Here is a 21,413-nt window from a genome sequence, read left to right as displayed (position 1 = left end):
AAATGTAAAGTTTAGACGATCCCAATTTTTCCAATTTCTAGTAATCAGTTATATGCCCATTCCAGTCATTATAAGAAGAAGCCTATCTTTATTATCATCAATTATGCTTTTAGGCCTCAGGGATGTCCCAAATAGAATCACATCATATGATAATGGAATAGAGACCCCTAAAACAAAATTGATTTTGTCCCAAATAAATTTCCAGAAATTAAATATCAATGGACAATAATATAAGTGATCCAATGTCCCCGTTTCAAGATAGCAATGCCAGCATCTATTAGATTTTGTATTATCAAGTTTTTGCAATCTTACCGGTGTCCAAAATATTCTATATAATGGAAGTACAGTTTGTCTCATAGATGCTGTACAATGCACCCTTCGAGTCAAATTCGGGGCCATTGAGTAGCAGATATATTTTGTTTTATTTCCATACTCCAGATATCCCGTAAACTTGTTTTGGGTTTTCTGAAAAGATAATCATGTATTAATTTGTACCATTTCAAAGCTTCTCTGCATAAAACATTAATAATTTTTGTGTGTGACGGGTATAGGAATATTCAGGGATAGAGTTTGGAGCACAGGCAGAATTACAATTTATGTATGTTTATAAAATGCATGTGTACACTTATACATATTCAGAATTTGTACTGGTGTTTTATAAAGACACAATGGGACTCATTTAGACACACAAAGTACCATAGGTTTCTATGGAACTTTGTGTGTCTAAGTGCTTTGAAAATGAGCACCATTGGCCCTATATGTCTTTATAAAATAGCTTTGCCTTTTATATTTAGGTGATCTGTGATATAAAATTGCCTTCAACATAATTGTGAAAAAGCTGTTGGAGAAAGTTAATACATGCAGTATGTAGGAGTAGTAATTAGTGCTATAAACTAATTATAAGCAATTAGTCCTAAGTTATATGGCTCTCGTGTCTAGGGAAAAGCACTAAATTACAAAGCAAGAGAATAAACGTTTTGCTTCCTTATTCACTTGGATAAGTCACACCAAGTGATGAAAATAATGCTTTTATTCAGAATTTTAGCATATCATAGAAAACTAAAATTTGGGCATACAACAATGTTAAGAATTCGATACATGCATAAAAATATAGGTATACTTATAGCACTGCTAGACAACATGCGCAAACACTTAGCAAATCGGGATCAGACACAGAATATGAATAAAGAAACAGTTTTCCTAGAGACAGAAAAGCACACAGCTAAGGTTTATCACTGAACTAATTACCACGTCCCATGAACCTTTCCTTTTTAGGCAACTGCCGTATATTCCTATGTAACCAGCTGAACAGTAGAAAAAATTCCTGCTCTCACCATTAGTTGGTAGAGGGGCATCTCCACAGAATGTGAAGAATTTCTCTTCTCAGGCAGTTAGCCAGAGGTGTTCCCATGTTCTGCTAGTCTTAGATGGATCACTGCACTGCTGATGTACCAGGTCTTGCAAGATGATAAATGCCAGCTGTAAGTCTTTTGTTGGTCTTTCAGAGAAAAAGTTCCTTGCTCTGTGAATTCAGACAGTCTCTCACGCTCTCCCAAGTAGCACTGCACGAGGAGACTTCTTGATAAACTTGTGGGCCAGTTTACACTAGGTTGTATAAATTCAAGCCCCAAACTACTCCAGCAGCTTTCTTTGTCTAACTAAAATGTGCCCCCTTCTCTTTCCTCCTCAGCCGAGGGTCCTCCCCACGGACAAATCGGTGCTCATATTGCAAGGGCATTCTTCGGTCACATAGCAGAATCATGAAGCCTGCATGCCCATGTCAGATAGAACCACAAATCATGCCATAAAGATGAGGTTTAGGCAAGAATTGTCCAAAATGTCCTAAATGTGGATATTACTGTTAATCAAAATTTTACATTGAACATATTTAAAAAACTTGTATTTTAATTATCTGTATTTCACTGATTGTCCAGTCTTCTTCTGTGCAAACCGCCTAGAAATTGTTTGATTATGGCGGTATAGAAGAATAAAGTTATGTTATAAGATCTGCTGATGATGTCTCCTCCACATACTCTACTGGGGAAGCAAGGGGCCCAGCTCTGGTAAAGATGACCTTGTTAGAGTTCAAACAGCTTATAAAATTTCAAGATGCTGCAAATGGGAAGAAGATGGTTCTTGGCCTAAGTTAGGCCACCGGCCTAAAATGGCAATGAAGGAATAGCCCTCCAAGTAGCTCTCTTGGGCCACTGAGTAGGGTCATATTGGGAGTGTTATACTGTGAAAGTCGTGACATATTTGTGGCCTGTCTGAATAAGTTGATTCAAAGTGCAATCTAGTTACATAACAGCAAACTGCATGATGATCTAGTTCTGTACAATTAAAATTCCAATTTTCCTTAATGTAACTAATGTAATTTTTATCTTCATGCCCACAATGATGCTCATTTTCAAAGCACTTAGACACACAAAGTACCATAGACAGCCCAGCAGAGTGAGGGGATGAAATCTACTGAGAGGCTGATTTGGGGAATCTCATGCAGAAAACATATTACCCCTGTGCTAAAACAGCTGCACTGGCTTCCAGTGGCACAAAGGGTTTGTTATAAAATGTTGTCAGTAATACATCAGAGTATGGATTTGTTCCATTGAACTTTCAATCTCTGTGGGTAGCATACCAGCTGAGGAGGAATCCGAGGTCTGAGGGTACTATGAGACTGACTTCCATGAAGGAGAAAACTGTTCGGTATGCCAAATCCATAATGACATTGTTGTCTGTGGCGTGGTTAAAATTATGGAATTCCCTCCCTGGCATTCTGAGGACCTGTTCTGACCATTACCAGTTTAGAAAGATGTTGAAGACACAACTGTATGTGGAGGCATTCCTCTGAAACTTTGCTAGTAGGCATATTTGATAAGAAACCTGAATTGTGATTACCGCACCCTATTCAGTGGGGATGGATAATACATATATCTGTTGAGCTTTTTACATGACTTAAGTGGACTAAATTACTATATGATTGTGATGTAACTGAATGCATTTGTAACTGTACTGTCCTTGCACTATTATGAATGTTTTAATTGTTAACCGCTTAGTTAGGTGGTCTAGAGATTTTAGAAATAAATCCCCCTCTCACTGCACTGGAATGACTTTCTTTGGTGGGAAACCTTGCCCCCTCCCAAAGCAGATCTCCTGCCCTCCTCTTCAGCCCTTTAAAGGGCCTAGCAAACTGGTGTGGGATCACAGCTCAGCACAGTGAGGGGGAAGGGAGGCCTAATTGTCCTCCCTTACTGCACTGTAACGATTTTCTTCAGTGGGAAACTCTGCCTCTCCCACAGCAGATCTCCTGCCCTACTATTCAGCCCTTTAAAGGGCTGCCAAGCATGAGGTCCCCCACTGAAGGGCCCCACCAAGGAGGACCAAGCTGGACACTATGCTCAAGCTCTCTTAGAGACTACACCATACAACAGAACAAAAGGTAATTTTCCTAATTATTGGACTTAAAAACATAAGAATAGCCTTACTGGATCAGACCAATGCTTCATCATGCCCAGTAGCCCTTTCTCACGGTGACCAATCCAGGTCACTAGTATCTAGCAAAAACCCAAAGAGTGGCAACATTCCATGCTTCCATGTGCTTTCCCAGTAGCCCATTCTCACAGTGGCCAATCCAGGTCACTAGCACCTGGCAAAAACCCAAAGAGTAGCTTCATTCCATGTGCTTTCTCATTCCAATAATCACATGTCAGGGTAAATATGAAGACCTAGGGAACAATCTCCGCTGGAATATAACTAAAGCCAGGGCTAGCTTGTGGTCCAAAAAATCCCTACCATACCCTTAAGTCCTCTAGCATGCACATTATGAGCTGCTATGGTTAATGCCAGATCAGTGAATAAAAAAGATATCACTCTTAACAGATGCCCTTACAGATAAAAAGTTGGATAGTTTTCCGATCACAGAAACATGGTTAAAAGATAATGACGGTGCTACTCTGAGTATGTTATGCCAAACTGGATATCAAGCACTTGCCTGCTCCCGTCCTGACAAAAAAAAACAGAGAGGTAGGTGCCATTATTAGATCCACTATAAACCCTCGACTTATCAATTCTGTAGTATTACATGCCATAGAATGTCTTATCTTCTCAGTAGCACAAAATACTCGGATATGTGAAAAATCAATAATATAATAGAACACACTTTCACAAAAAAGAAATCAATGTCAACTATGAATGTAGGCAGAGCTGCTTTAGTCAAAGGAGAAAGTTCAAACTGAACTGGAGGAAAAGCCTCAGACAAAAGCCCTCCCACCACCACAATGGTGGATAGAGGTGGTAACCTCACTTGCAAAAACCTCCGTTTTACTCCCAAAATAGAAAGCTATAAGCAGGGCTGTCTATGCGTGGTAGATAGAAGAGAAAACTTTCCACTTATCTCTGTTGATCGGTACACCAACGATGGCCAGCGTTTCACTAACTTGCTGCCTCAGGGTGTATCAAAGTCCGATCAAAACTAGGGCCAGAAAAGAAAATTACATCAATATACTGGACTTAAGCAAGACTTCACGAATTACTTACGAAGCCACTATGACATACCTTATAAGCAGGACGCCGTAACCTCTCATCTGATCAAAAAGATGGCTGCACCATAACTGTACCGGGTTATGAACTCCTGGGGAATGACGTCAAACCCCGGAAGTGGTTGTGCTGTAAAAATGCTGACTGAGTTACTGACAAAGAAACTGACAAAAAGAAAGGATATTGCGGTCTGAAAAGAAAACTTACTGCTGAAGATAGTTTGTCATGTAATTTTATTTTTATATTATATGTTGATTTTATTATTTTCATTTTTAATGTTTTCATTTTTAATTTTTAAATTTACTATATCTCAAGCAAAAAGGGAAAAGTGACAATATCTGACAGACACCGCATTACAATCCAACAGTAAAAAGTCAGAAGGACCAAAAGAAAACGATCAGAAGAAAACATTCCACTCTAGTTTTTGATTGAGCCCATTCGGTTCCTCGCTGTTCAGTTTATAAATCCATGCTTGTTCAGCCCGCATAAGTCACTGTTGTCAGTCAAAGCAACTGTCAATAATTTGATCAATCACACAACATTGCAAATCAGTAAATAAATGGTTATGTTCCAAACAGTGTGTGACCATAGGAGCTTGGAGTCTATTGTTCCGAATACAATTTTTGTGCTCCGTGACCCGTGTTCTAAAAGGGCGAGTGGTCTGGCCCACGTAGATTTTAGGACAAGGGCAAATAAAAACATAAACCACAAAGATCGAGTTGCATGAAGTTGTGTGTTTTAGCTTGAAAGATTGACCTGAACTTGGATGAACAAAAAAGTCTCTAAGTTCCTGTGTTATTTGACAGGTGGAACATTTACCACATTTGAAATGGCCAGCGGATTGAGCAATGGTTGAGTGTGGCTCTGTGAGATCGGATGGGCTCAAAAGTTATTTAAAATTCTTTTGGCGGGAATATGCCATCCTTAGATGGGTGTCACTGAATGTTGGATGCAATTCCATTACATCCCAGTGGTGACGTAAGATCCTTGTAATGCCATTGATGTTGGGGGAGTATTCTAAAACGCATGTAACAATATTCTCCATAAGCTCATTATCATTATCTCTAGGGAGAAATAAAAGGTCTCTGTTTATAAACTTTGCCCTTTTGTAGGCTTTCTTCAATACAGTTGAAGGATACCCTCTGTTCTTTAGCCGGGTGTACAATTGCTTGCTTTTGGATTTGTAGTCTGAAATGTCTGAGCATAGACGTCTGTACAGAAAGAACTGTGACGTCGGCAAACTTCGTTTCAGTGCTGTAGGATGGTTGCTGGAGAAACTGAGAAATGTGTTCCTGTCTGTACTTTTTCTATGGACTGTAGTCTGAATGGAACTTTTTTCTTTAGAGACACTTGCATCCAGAAAAAATATAGAATCTGAATGACACTCCATGCTAAATTCTACTTTTTGATGTCTCGAATTTAACCAAATGTAAAATTGGTTTAGTTCTTCTCTAGAACCTATCCAGATGACAAAGATGTCATCAATAAAGCGTAGCCATGTAAGAATCTTGTCTGAAAAGGGGTTGTTCTTAATCCACACGTTCTCAAACTTCTGCATGAAAAGGTTGGCAACTGAGGGTGCCATGGTCGCCCCCATGGCTACTCCCGAAATCTGTTGAAAGAATTTATCTTGAAATCTAAAATAATTTTTTTTCATGGCCAAAGTCAAAAATTGTGTTATGAGATGAATAGGGATTCTGCTGTTACTCATGTCGTTTTGAAAAAATTCCTCCACAATAATAATGGCTTCATCCTGAGGGATGATGGTGTATAATGATTTCACATCAAGCGTGACAAAAAAAGTTATGTCATCTGGATTAGTAATTTCTAAAAGTTTTGTTAGGAATTGAGAAGAGTCACGTAAATATGAGAATCCTTTAGTTACTATGGGTCGAAGAAACATATCAACAAAAGAGGAAAAGGGTTCGAGAATGGACCCTCTGCTGGATACGATAGGTCGCCCTGGGGGGTTTTCTATGTCCTTATGAATCTTTGGTAGGGCATAGAATACAGGGATCCTTGGATTTGCCACATTTAAATATTCATACTCCTTCTTGGTCAAAAAACCACTCTCTAAAGCAAAATATGTCAGAGATTGTATTTCTAGGGCTAAACTAGGGGTGGGATCTACATTAAGCTCTCTATAATCTGTAGATACATTTAATAGCCTGAACACTTCAGCCTTGTATTTAACCATGTCTAGAACCACAATACCTCCCCCTTTATCCGCCCTACAAATTCTAATCTGACGGTTTGTTCTAAGTTGCTTTAACGCTATGAATTCTTCACGTGATAAATTATATGATTGATATCTCTTCCTTCTTCTGTTGGTAAATTTCTTCACATCTCTAATAACTAATTCCTTGTATAACATCAAATGGGGACTAGGAGATGTCGGAGGAGTCCAAGTAGATTTCTTGCTGATGACAGAATCGTCAGTGCTATTAAAGGAATGTTCAGAAAAATATTCTTTAAGGTGAAGCTTTCTAAAGAACTTTTCTATGTCAATTCGTAATTTGAAAGTTTGTAGAGGCTGGACTGGGACAAATGTGAGACCGCGGGACAAAACTGAAATTTCAGTTTGATTCAAAGTATATGAGGAAAGATTGAATACTACTTGTTCTTTGTCCTGTTCGACTTGTCTCGTTGTGCTCGTGTAATGGGTTGTTTCGTGGTCCGCCCTCTTTGTTTTCCTTTTGTTTTGTTCTGTCCTGTTCCTCCGGTATTGTCCTGTTCTAAAAAATCCTCTTCTGAATTGGATATAGATCCCCCTTCTGACGTGTCTGAGGATTCAAATTCTCTTCGTTTTTGTTTTGGTGGATTGGTTAACCAGGGATATACTCTTTTTTTAGTGTAGTCTTCCTCGTCTCTTTTGAATTTTTGAATTTTATTCTTTTGAAGATTACTTCTGAAAGAATCAATCTTTTTCTGTGTGTCAGCTAGTTCTTTGTCAAAGGTGTCAGTGTCTAAATTACTTTTCAGTATCAAGTTTCGTATCAAGTTTCGTATCAAGATCAAATTGTCACTTTTCCCTTTTTGCTTGAGATATAGTAAATTTAAAAATTAAAAATGAAAATAATAAAATCAACATATAATATAAAAATAAAAATAAAATTACATGACAAACTATCTTCAGCAGTAAGTTTTCTTTTCAGACCGCAATATCCTTTCTTTTTGTCAGTTTCTTTGTCAGTAACTCAGTCAGCATTTTTACAGCACAACCACTTCCAGGGTTTGACATCATTCCCCGGGAGTTCAAAACCCGGTACAGTTATGGTGCAGCCATCTTTTTGATCAGATGAGAGGTTACGGCGTCCTGCTTATAAGGTATGTCATAGTGGCTTCGTAAGTAATTCGTGAAGTCTTGCTTAAGTCCAGTATATTGATGTAATTTTCTTTTCTGGCCCTAGTTTTGATCGGACTTTGATACACCCTGAGGCAGCAAGTTAGTGAAACGCTGGCCATCGTCGGTGTACCGATCAACAGAGATAAGTGGAAAGTTTTTTCTTCTATCTACCACGCATAGACAGCCCTGCTTATAGCTTTCTATTTTGGGAGTAAAACGGAGGTTTTTGCCAGTGAGGTTACCACCCTACCACCTCTATCCACCATTGTGGTGGTGGGAGGGCTTATGTCTGAGGCTTTTCCTCCAGTTCAGTTTGAACTTTCTCCTTTGAACTAAAGCAGCTCTGCCTACATTCATAGTTGACATTGATTTCTTTTTTGTGAAAGTGTTATCTTCTCAGTAGGCCATGACAAAAAATTAATCTTTGTTTTAATCTACTGTGTACCCTATTCAGCTATGAGCACTCTAGAAGAGCTACTAGCTATCACCAGTAAGCTGGTGGTATCCCACAAACAGATAATTGTCCTAGTGGATTTTAATTTTCAAAACTATCCTGTAATTACAGGAGCACTGCAAGACTTTACAATAAATACTATCGGATTTAGGCTTCTCCCAGATGGTGAGTTCTCCCACACTGTCCTCAAGTAACATATTAGACCTGATTTTCATCCTAGATGCCCTTCTACAAGGCCAAAAATTGACTAACTTCACTAATATCCCAGTATCATGGTCTGACCACTACCTCATCACATTTGATCTCCTAGTCAGTCAAGCCAATCATGTATAAGGACAAATCCCAAGTCAAAACAATTCTCAATCCTGACTCAGTCAACCCCGAGTTCTTTTCTCTTGGCATTTCCAAACTAACTAAAGAATTGGAACCTATGAGAAACTCCCTGGAAGAGGCAACCTCAGCATGGCACAAAGGAGTAGCTGGTAAAAGCAAAGGTAATCAAATCAACATATCAGAAATCATCTCCATGGTTCACCAAAAACCTGAAGTTGAAAAAAAGAGGTGAGGAAAGCTGAAAAAACATGGCATAAAACGAGAAACCACAAAGAGAAATCCCTTTCAAAAAATCTGCTAGAAGACTACAAATCAGCTACCCTTGAAGAAAAAAAGACTTACTACTCCAACTTATTACTAAAGGCTCCAAATAGATCTAGAAGTTTCTTTGCTCTAACAAAAAAATTTCTTTACCGTTTCCCTACAAACAAAATTATCCACCTATTTCCATGAGAAAATACACAAAATCCACTCTAGCCTAGACTTGAATGTCAAATCATTGCAAAATGCTCCTACCGACACCACTGGGTACTAGTTCAGGGACCGATACCATCAGTCATTTTAAAACAATATCTTATGCTGACTTGAACAAAACAGTCGACACCCCTCAGGCTCAACCCTAGACCTTTGCCCAACAAATCTGCTATCGGTTAAAGAAGTCTTCCTAAAATCGATTCTTCCTCTAATCAGTGAAGCCCTAAAGTCTAGAGACCTTCCTTTGAGTTGGAAACTGGTCATGGTCTGACCTGGTGCAGACTCCCGATCAACCAAGCAGTTTTAGACCAGTTTCAAATCTTTCATTCTTATCAAAGATCCTGGAAAAAGTCATCCTACAACAACTGCAAGAATTTTTTAGATAACCAAAAAGCAGTTTACAAATCTAATACAGTGCTCCCCCGCAAATTCGCGGTCTGCGATTTGCGGTCCCGGTCTTTCAAGGTATTTTCCGACTGCGAATGACCAGGCAGGAGAGGGCAGCCGGAGCGCCAGCAAGTGAAGGAAATCACTCTCAGTATGCTCCGACCGCCTCTTCCTGTACTAAAGACGGGCCTCACCAATCAGGAGCTGCTTTGACACGCAGCTCCTGATTGGTGAGGCCCTACTTTAGTACAGGAAGAGGTGGTCGCAGCATACCGCAGTTGATTTCCTTCATTTGCCGGCACTTCGACTACCCTCTCCTGTCTCCCCTGCTAAAAACCGTATTTGCATTTTTTTAACATTCGCGGGAACCCCCGTGAATATCGGAGGAGTACTGTAATATAATACACACAAACATGCAAGCAAGCAAGCAAAATAGTGGAAACTGTTATAAAGAATACAATTACTGAATACACAGACAAACATGGTTTAATGGGGCAGAGTCATCCAAGGGAAGTCTTGCCTCACTAATTTGTTCATTTCTTTGAAAGCTTGAAATAAACATGTGGATAAAAGTGAGCAGGTTAATATAATGTGTCTAGATTTTCAGAAAGCTTTTGACAAAATCCCTCATGAGAGACTCCAGAGAAAATTAAAGTGTCATGGAATCTCCGTTGCTCTAAGGTGAGCTGATGTCTTCCACTACAGTCCTGCCAGTGGAGAGGTGCTGCTTCTTTGGCATTTTCAGTAACTAGGAACAGGCAAGCTCAGTCGAACCCCAGGGAACCTGCCTGTCCCTAGTGATTGCTCTATTAAACCTTCAAAAGCTGAATACCAAATGGATTTAATATACCATATGGCAAATATTTCAAAAGGTAATATGCTCAGAGACTTGAAGGTAAAAACAAGGGGTGAACCCCAAGGATATTGCCTCACCACCCAGTCATCGCATATGTTTTGATTAATGTCAAAAATCTTATGTTTGCTGTAAAAAAAGGTCAATGATTTTCATATAAATCATATGCTTAGGAGGCACAGCACTTATCTTTGTCAATGGTTCCGACGGACAGAGCCCGTTTTGTTCCTGCGTTAGGGAACCGGAAAGTAAATTTAATCAGCTGGTAAAGGTGGTGTTTGTCTCTGAAAGCATAAAAATTTTTACATTAATTGAAAATGCTCAAATTGTGCTTAAACAAGTCATTCACAAAATCACCGAATAATTTTTAGAAAACCGTTATAGGCTAAAGAAAGGGTACCTGCTAGGATTTTAATGACAACTTCATAACATGAGTGTTCTTCCAAGCTTAACGGCAAAAAACCACTGCCGCTGAACTTCAAATAACAGGAAATAGAGCCCACGTCATCACGATCCAACGTGATGATGTCGGAACGCAAAGCACTCACCAGAAAGGGAACAGTAAACTTGTGAAAATTTTTTAAAAAACAAAAAGCACATGAACAGCAACTTCCCTGTTTAGGCTTTCTTAAAATGAAAACGGCTGAACTACATCGCCGCTGTGAATTGCCAATGGAAGTACCCATGTCATCATGATCCAACACGATGACGTTGGAGCTGTCAAAACTTAAACTCATCAAAGAGCATAATTTCATAGAGGATAGGAAGAAGGATGAAAAAATGGAACAAAATCGCTGCAAAAAATAGAACAAAATCACTTCAAAGCGCTACAGAAAAGCCCTGCACTCGAAATGATCAGTCATTTTACGGCGAGGGGGTACCCAACAACTGTGATCAGGAAGGCATATAAGAGAGCCCTCTATTCTCAGCATGACATTCTGTTGCAATCTACTGCTAAATCCATGGAATCCTCAATGGTATGTGTATTGCCTTACTCTCATAATGCTTTAAAAATTAAGCAAATTATCAATTCACATTGGAGTGTGTTACAGTATCATTCAATGTTTCAACAGCCACCTCGGTTTGCTTACTCCAAAGGACATAATCTAAGACACCATCTAATGAAAGCTCCATTTAGCTCCAGCAGCATGACCAGTTCTCCAGTAAGTTTGGGACATGCAACATGTGCAAAGTGGCAAGTTCAAAGTATGCCAATTCAGCACACCATTGCATCAAATGCATATACCTGGATGGGTAATCAAAAGATGCAGTAGTGTTATCTCCAATTGTCAAACTAGTGGGGTTGTCTACATTATAATAATAATAATAATAATAACTTTATTTTTGTATACCGCAATACCACAAAACAGTTCAGAGCGGTTTACAGGATAAGAGACTGTACATTAACAGTGAAGTTACATCAAGGTTACAGCGAAGTTAACATCGAGGTTACAGCATATCAAGAAGACAGTTCAGGGCGATTTATACATTGTAGGTGCAGAGAGTTAGTTAGCAATTATATGGTAAACCAGTGATAATTACAAAAAAGATCCAGTAACTGTTGCATGGGGGGAGGGGAAGGGAAAGGGAGATAGGCAAGGGATAATTAGTTCGGTGCCCTTGCGACAAAATATATGTGGGACAGACCACAAGAAGTATCCAAGTTCGCATTGGGGAGCATCTGAGTAGACTTAAGTGTTAGAAGCCCGATTGGCCCAGCATTGGTGTGATAACCAACATTTGGTGTGATCTCTGAAATTTTCAGTGCTGGAAGTACTTACCTTGCCCTGGGGGCAGGAATGCAGCAGAACAGTTATGCATCAGAGAGCAACGTTGGATTTTTAAATTAGGCTTCCTACACCTTGAAGATTTAAACAATGAAATCGAGTGGAGGGCTTTTCTGTAGTGCTTTGCAGTGATTTTGTTCTATTTTTTTCATTCTTTTTTCCTATCCTCAATGACAATCTGCTCTTTGATTAGTTTAAGTTGGGTTGTGATGACGTGGGCACTTCCACTGACAATTCACAGCGACGGTGTAGTTCAGCCGTTTCATTTTAAGAAAGCCTAAACAGGTTTTGTTTTTGCTTTTTAAAAAAATTTTCACAAGTTTGTTGTTCCCTTTCTCGTGAGTGCTTTGTGTTCCGACGTTATCACATTGGGTTGTGATGATATAGGTTCCATTTCCTGGTATTTGAAGTTCAACGGCGGCGTTCTTTTGCTGTTGAGCATGGAAGAACACTCATGAAGTTGCCGTTAAAATCCTAGCAGGTACCCTTCCTTTAGCCTATAACAGTTTTCTAAAAATTATTTGGTGATTTTGTGAATGAGTTATTTAAGCACAATTTGAGCATTTTCAATTAATGTAAAAATTTTTATGCTTTCAGAGATGAACACCACCTTTACCAGCAGATTAAATTTACTTTCCGGTTCCCTAATGCAGGAACGAAATGGGCTCTATCTGTCGGAACCATTGATAAAGATAAGTGCTGTGCCTCCTAAGCATATGATTTATATGAAAATCGTTCACTGTTTTTTTACAGCAAACATAAGATTTTTGACATTATTCAAAACATATTCGATGACTGGGTGGTAAGGCAATATTCTTGAGGTTCGCCCTTTGTTTTTGCCTTCAAGTCTGAGCATATTACCTGGGCTGGTGGCATATTATGTGAGCATATTATCAGGGCTGGTGGCAGATCTGAGTTGCTTTATTTTCCTGTCAGTGCCTGAGCCAGTTAGGGCTCAAGCTCTGACAGGAAAGTAAAGCTTCAACAGCTCAGTAATATTTGCCATAAGGTATATTAAATCCATTTGGTATTCAGCTTTTGAAGGTTTAATAGAGGAGTGACCCTTTTTCTTGATGCATAAGTGATTTGGTCTACCCTCAACTATACATTCACTAGTGAATTGGTTGCCTCATTTATATATTGACGGTGTCCCTAGTGATTGACAACCCAATCCCCACTGGCAGCAGTGTAGTTGGAGGACTCCCATTCAGAGGGAACAGTGAATGGAATATATGGATTAGGAGCTTGTTAAGGAATAGAAAACTGAGGGGCAGATTCTCTTAAGCTCTAACACCATGGTAAAAAAAATACAATTGTGGGGGGAGCAATTTTGTTTTACTGGCGATTCTCAGCACATAGCATGCAAATTATATGCATGCTATATGTGCAGAAAATCGCCTGAAAGGGAGGGGATAAGCTGTGCTCAGAAAAAAAAATTGGTAGTACAGCTCCAACTCCTGCCTGTCAAAAAAAAATAAAAAAAAGCAGACTCTTCTCTCATTTCCTGAACTGACAAGCAAGGAGATCAGGGGCTGCTTTTTTTAATGGACACAGCTGTTGTGTGTGCACAGCACACACACAAACTGCGCCTGTAACTCCCTCCAACAGCAAGCTTCCCCCCGACCCCTCCCGACAGTTTCCCACCACACAAGCCTGGTGGTCTAGTGGGCCAACACTCCTCTCCAAACCCATTCGTACCTTTTTAGAAGACAAGCAGGAGGGGAGCTCCCTCCCTCAAATTGCCAGACCCATCTCTTCAAAATGGTGGTTGTTCCTCTTCCTGGTACATCCTGGGATGCACTGGGGAGGGGCCTAAGGCCTTGATTGGCCCAGACACCTAAGACCCCTCTTATGGGAGGGGCCTTAGGCACCTGGGCCAATTGGAGTCTTAGACCCCTCCCTCCCAGTGCATCCCAAGGTGCACCAAACAGGCCCTGTTTTGAAGAGCTTCCCTTATGCCAGATTTCTAAAAAAGGTAAAAGAGGGGTTCGGGCGAGGAAGAAGCCCATTAGACCATGAGGCTTGTATGGTGGGGGGGGGGGGGCTGTGGGAGACTGTCAGGGGGGGGAATCTTGCTGCTGGAGGAAGGTTGAGGGGATGGCCCCCTAGACTGCAAGGCTTGTGTGGTAGGGAGGCTGTCGGGGGTGGGAGTGTTATGTGCGCAGCTCTTGTGTGTGTGCTGTGCACACACAACAGTTGTGCCCATTAAAAAAAAAAGCCATCCCTCCTGCCAATCTTCCAATTGGAGTGGGGGGAGGCACTAGACTACCAGGCTTTCTTTGGGCTACAAGGAATCAGGGCTAGTGCCAGATCTAAGTTGCTTTATTTTCCTATCAGTGCTTGAGCCAATCAGCTCTCAGGCACTCTCAGCTTAGCCCGCCTACTTCACAAGGCTTTAAACTAGGTAAGTTGGGGGAGGGTACTGGCACAAACAACCTACTTGACGAGCTAAGCTACCAATTTCTTCTTGAGACTAAAGTAAGGGAGACTAAAGTAAGTAAACACTATAATTCAGGGTCACATTATAATTCTGGGTCACATTGTTATGCTGGGAATAAGGGGAGTACACATTGTAAATCTGGGTCTAAGGGGAGTTCAAATTGTAATTCTGGATCTAGGAGGGGTGCACATTGTGATTCTGGGACTAGGAGAAGTACACATTGTAATCCTGGGTCCAGCGACAGAATACACACTGCAAACTGTATTATAGGAAGTCAAGTTGCTCAAGAGGGAATACCCCCACAGGGGTACACACAATTCTGAGTCTGGGTTAGGCATAAACTGTAGTTCTGGGTATGGGGAGTCCGGGAAAGGTGCACGTTGCAGCTCTGGGTCTAGGAAGAGTACGGGACATGCAAATAATGCTAAAGGTGGCCTAGTTGCTTTAGCAGGAATGTCCCCACTGAGACATAACAAACATACAACATGGAGGGCTATGTACGTCAACGCCCACAGTCTGGGAAACAAGATCCTGGAACTGGAAACAGAAATGACAAATGCCGACTTGGATGTGGTGGCGATATCTGAGACCTGGCTCACAGACTCCCACGGGTGGGACATGGTCATACCGGGTTACAACTTGCTTCGCCGGGACAGGGAGGGAAAAATGGGAGGAGGTGTAGCATTATATACTAAAGATGACATTAAAGTCACCAGAATCACAGATGTACAATACACTGGGGAATCCCTTTGGGTAAATTTGGCCAGAGGGAAGGACAAATGCCTGTATCTTGGCATAGTATACAGACCCCCAAGACAACAGGATGACCAAGATATGGAATTAATCGGAGATATAGAGAATATCACCTTGCGTGGGGACACAGTATTGTTAGGTGACTTCAACATGCCTGATGTGGATTGGGTCATGCTTTCCTCTGCTTCAGGCAGCAGCAGGAGGCTATTAAACTCCTTGAAGGGAGCAAGACTAAGGCAACTGGTGTTGGAACCAACAAGGGATCAGGCAATCCTAGACCTGATACTTACCAATGGAGAAAGTGTCACAGAGGTCTCGGTGGGCGACACATTGGCCTCCAGCGACCACAACATGGTATGGCTCAATCTCAGAAAAGGTTTCACTAAATCTACCACACTGACCAAGGTCCTTAAATTCAAGGACACAAACTTCAAAGAAATGGGAGACTTCGTTCACCAGGTGCTACAAAGCCAAGCAGAAACCGATAGCGTGGAAGAAATGTGGTCAACTATGAAAGCCCTACTTATTATTATCACAGCTCTTATAAATAAATACTAATAAATATAATAATATTATTATAGTGAAGTGTTCAGACCAATACCCGTGAATTCTGTGGTCTCACCGAACTGGGGTACTTTGGGACCATCATAACACTTCTCTTGTCCCTTTGCCAGCCTCCTTCATATATATATATATCTCTTTCAATGAGTCTTATTGTGTATACTTATATAAAATATCAAAGTACACTTATCTTGATGACTACTTCTTTAGGTCTGGCCTCTTTCTCCTTAGTATCCAGCTTCGGTGAGATTAAAGTGCTTAATTCTTAAAGTGCTTGTGCTAATAGTGCTTGCTGTTATCATCCGTGCATATTAAAATTGAACTAAAGCCCGGCCCCCCGACTCGAGTTTCGGGTCCTTCGTCAGGAGGGGTCCCTGTTAAAAACACAAATTTAATTACAACCTAATTAAAACTTATGAATCTACACGGTACTAAATCTTTATATATTAGTTTGAAATTCTCTTTACTTGTCTCTTGGACTTAACTATTAAATTCACACATTTTAACGTACCTATTCGGCTTACTTCTTCTGGGTGACCTACGAAAAGAGCACGCTGAGGATTTACTTTTTGCTTGCCTTTTATATCCTCCATATTGTTTTTTAGTCCCACCCCCTATAGTCACTGAATTCCAACCGGATGTGACGTATCGATCTTATTCTACGATTACAAATTTAGCCATTCTGTTTCTGAATTAAGACCATATGGATGCATAGTATTTTTATTGAAGATGAGTCGTTGTTCTTTCTGCAGCAAGCTCTTTGTGATATCCCCTTCTTGAAAATCTAAATGTATCAAGACCGTATATTTTAGGTCCTCCAGAGAGTGCGATTTTTGTAGCCAATGGGCTACTAATGGGGCAGTAATTCTTTCTTTTCTAATATTACTCAGATGTTCAGTTATTCTTGTTTTTATCATTCAAGTTTACAAGTTTACAAGTTTATTAGGATTTTATATACCGCCTATCAAGGTTATCTAAGCGGTTTTTACAATCAGGTATTCAAGCATTTTTCCCTCTCTGTCCCGGTGGGCTCACAATCTATCTAACGTACCTGGTCTGACCAATATATGGGAGGCCACATGGACACACTATGTAATACACTACTCCCTTTGACTCACAATTTGTATCTGTTGATAATACGAATTTTTCTTTGGAGGCTGGAAATAACACAAAGGATTGCTGCAGAACATATTTACATAAGCGACAATGTCCACATGGTTTATGTGGAGGCAAAGAGTTATTTTTGAATTTCTTGTTACCCTTCTTGTATTTCAACATTTCCCCCAGGTTCTGGGATCTTGAAAAAGCAAATTTCGGTTTTTCTATTAAAGCTGGATAATATTGGACTATAGGCCAGTGTTTTAATATGATCTGTTTGATTGCATTACTATTGTTTGAGTATGGCAATACACAAACAGTATACTGTTCTTTAATTTTGGTTTTTGGTTGCATTAACCAGGATCTTTGGCAAAACTTCGCCCGTTTCTATGCTCTCTTAATTACTTTCCTGGGATATCCTCGATCTAAAATTTTTTTATACATTATCTCTGCTTGTTTGTCAAAGTCTTGTGTGTTCGAACAAATCCGTTTTAAACGCAAAAATTGCCCTGTTGGTATACTATTTTTTAAAATCCGTGGATGGTAGCTCTGATATTCCACGAGCGATTCATCATCAGAAAATGAAAACACTGCATATATACCGGCCAAAATACCCCCTAAAAAGGGAGAAGTTAACATCTTGTCAGATTCTTTTTTAAGAATTCTTCCTATGGAACCGCCCATACAGGAAGTGCCCAAAATAGGCACAAGAAGTTCCAACAAACCGAAGAAGGGGATCCCACAATGAATGAAGGGATCTTTAACCTATCATCACGTAGATTAAATAAACAAGAACGAGAAATTCTATCGAAGGGCCTGTCATTCGTTCCCAGCACTAAGTATGACGGATTCGATACATATACCAATCTACATAGACTGTTTAGAACGTTAAGATTAAAGGTTTTTTTCCAAGACTCCCAAGAAAGCATCTCTTCCAGAAGGAATTACATATAAATCTTCCTGGTTACCACCGGGACCCCCAGACCCTCTAATAACGACATTTGAACACTTGGTAATGAGGGATGTAAAGAATTTAGAGTCGCAAAATAGAAGATTAAAATCTAATCTTACATATCAACAAAAAAAGATAATACAAGATTTACAAACAGATCAATCTATAATCATACATAGGGCAGATAAAGGTGGCGGAATAGTCATTCAAGATTATGTCAAATATAAACAGGAAGCATTACACCAATTGACAGATGAGTCGTATTATAAGATATTAATACAGAACCCGACTACAGACATAAAACAAAAAATAGATAATATACTACAGGAGGCAAAGAGAGAAGATATTATCAGTTTGAAAGAATTTAGATTTTTGACTAATGAATACCCTAAAACTCCTAGAATATATTTTATTCCAAAAGTGCACAAATCTAGTACAGACCCACCCGGCAGACCAATAGTAGCCGGGATAGGATCCATTTTGGAACCCTTATCAAAATATTTAGATGGGTATTTAAAACAATATGTAACAAAAGCAAAATCATATATAAGGGATTCCATGCATTTTTTGCAAACAATAGATAATGTATTTCAACATCCCCTCCAGGAAGGCACTATTTTAGTCACAGCGGATGTGGTGGCTTTGTACACAAACGTCCCCCAATCAGGAGCCTATTCAATAGTGAAGAATTACATACCAAAATTGCAAATTTCAAATTTAAAGAAAAAAATGCTAGAAAAGCTAGCAGAAATAGTTATTTTTGATAACTATTTTCAATTTGAAGATATAGTGTACCATCAAATTAAAGGGGTTGCTATGGGGGCTACGGTAGCCCCGACCATAGCCTGTCTTTACATGACAGAGTTTGAGAAGACGTTTGTGTACAGATCCAACCACTTTCGCTATGTAAGATGTTGGAGGAGATTCATAGACGATGTGTTTTTTGTGTGGACTGGGAACCAAGACATATTGAAAGAGTTTTTAGAGGAAATGAATCAAAAAAATCAGAATATTAAATTTACATATAATATAGATAAAAATCAGATGTCCTTTTTGGATATAAAAATTTTCATTCAGAATAATGAGATATCTACCAGTCTACACAAAAAACCATCGGATCGTAATAATCTCCTCCAATATCAGAGCTACCATCCACGGATTTTAAAAAATAGTATACCAACAGGGCAATTTTTGCGTTTAAAACGGATTTGTTCGAACACACAAGACTTTGACAAACAAGCAGAGATAATGTATAAAAAATTTTTAGATCGAGGATATCCCAGGAAAGTAATTGAGAGCATGGAAACGGGCGAAGTTTTGCCAAAGATCCTGGTTAATGCAACCAAAAACCAAAATTAAAGAACAGCATACTGTTTGTGTATTGCCATACTCAAACAATAGTAATGCAATCAAACAGATCATATTAAAACACTGGCCTATAGTCCAATATTATCCAGCTTTAATAGAAAAACCGAAATTTGCTTTTTCAAGATCCCAGAACCTGGGGGAAATGTTGAAATACAAGAAGGGTAACAAGAAATTCAAAAATAACTCTTTGCCTCCACATAAACCATGTGGACATTGTTGCTTATGTAAATATGTTCTGCAGCAATCCTTTGTGTTATTTCCAGCCTCCAAAGAAAAATTCGTATTATCAACAGATACAAATTGTGAGTCAAAGGGAGTAGTGTATTACATAGTGTGTCCATGTGGCCTCCCATATATTGGTCAGACCAGTCGAATGATAAAAACAAGAATAACTGAACATCTGAGTAATATTAGAAAAGAAAGAATTACTGCCCCATTAGTAGCCCATTGGCTACAAAAATCGCACTCTCTGGAGGACCTAAAATATACGGTCTTGATACATTTAGATTTTCAAGAAGGGGATATCACAAAGAGCTTGCTGCAGAAAGAACAACGACTCATCTTCAATAAAAATACTATGCATCCATATGGTCTTAATTCAGAAACAGATTGGCTAAATTTGTAATCGTAGAATAAGATCGATACGTCACATCCGGTTGGAATTCAGTGACTATAGGGGGTGGGACTAAAAAACAATATGGAGGATATAAAAGGCAAGCAAAAAGTAAATCCTCAGCGTGCTCTTTTCGTAGGTCACCCAGAAGAAGTAAGCTGAATAGGTACGTTAAAATGTGTGAATTTAATAGTTAAGTCCAAGAGACAAGTAAAGAGAATTTCAAACTAATATATAAAGATTTAGTACCGTGTAGATTCATAAGTTTTAATTAGGTTGTAATTAAATTTGTGTTTTTAACAGGGACCCCTCCTGACGAAGGACCCGAAACTCGAGTCGGGGGGCCGGGCTTTAGTTCAATTTTAACATGCACGGATGATAACAGCAAGCATTATTAGCACAAGCACTTTAAGAATTAAGCACTTTAATCTCACCGAAGCTGGATACTAAGGAGAAAGAGGCCAGACCTAAAGAAGTAGTCATCAAGATAAGTGTACTTTGATATTTTATATAAGTATACACAATAAGACTCATTGAAAGAGATATATATATATGAAGGAGGCTGGCAAAGGGACAAGAGAAGTGTTATGATGGTCCCAAAGTACCCCAGTTCGGTGAGACCACAGAATTCACGGGTATTGGTCTGAACACTTCACTATAATAATATTATTATATTTATTAGTATTTATTTATAAGAGCTGTGATAATAATAAGTAGAGATATATTAATCATCACAGAATAATATTGTATATCTCCCTAGAAGTAGGCAACTATGAAAGCCACCATACAGGAAGCAACAAACCGCTATGTTAAATCGGTAAGTAAACGGAGTAGGAACAATAAGCCACAATGGTTCTCTGCGGAGATCTCGGACCTCATCAAGGAGAAGAAAAAAGCATTCATCTCTTACAAACAATCAGGGAAACAGGACTCCAGGGAAATCTATCTGGCCAAGTCAAAAGCAGTCAAAACAGCAGTTAGGGAGGCCAAATTCCAAATGGAGGAGTCTTTAGCAAGGAACATAAAGAGAGGAGATAAATCCTTTTTCAGGTATATCAGTGACAGGAACAAGAACTCAGGTGGGATAGTACGCCTCAGGAAACCAGAGGGAGACTATGCAGAAACGGACTCGGAAAAAGCCCAACTGTTAAATGAATACTTCTGCTCAGTCTTCACCCACGAGGTGCCGGGACTTGGTCCTCAGCTGCAGACAAGGGTTGACTCAGCTGATCCATTTAGTAATTTCGAGTTTATGCCCAGCAGTGTCTACTGCAAGCTGTCAAAGCTCAAGGTTAACAAGGCAATGAGGCCTGACAACCTACACCCCAGGGTGCTCAGGGAGTTGTGTGATGTCCTGGCGGAACCGCTATCCGCGCTCTTCAATCTCTCCCTTAGTACAGGTCACGTCCCGTTGGACTGGAAAATGGCTAACGTCATTCCACTTCATAAGAAAGGCTCCAA

General features: G+C 39.7%; 1 protein-coding gene across 9 annotated transcripts in view; it reads left to right on the top strand.

Moving 5' to 3' along the window:
- The window catches only part of CHD7 (chromodomain helicase DNA binding protein 7), a 616,542-nt gene that overhangs the window by 411,436 nt on the left and 183,693 nt on the right, over window positions 1-21,413 (top strand). The gene's annotated exons all lie outside the window — the stretch shown is intronic.

Source organism: Geotrypetes seraphini, chromosome 2, assembly GCF_902459505.1.
Source record: "Geotrypetes seraphini chromosome 2, aGeoSer1.1, whole genome shotgun sequence".
Taxonomy (NCBI): Eukaryota; Metazoa; Chordata; class Amphibia; order Gymnophiona; family Dermophiidae; genus Geotrypetes; species Geotrypetes seraphini.
This window is presented reverse-complemented; position numbering and strand designations above follow the sequence as displayed.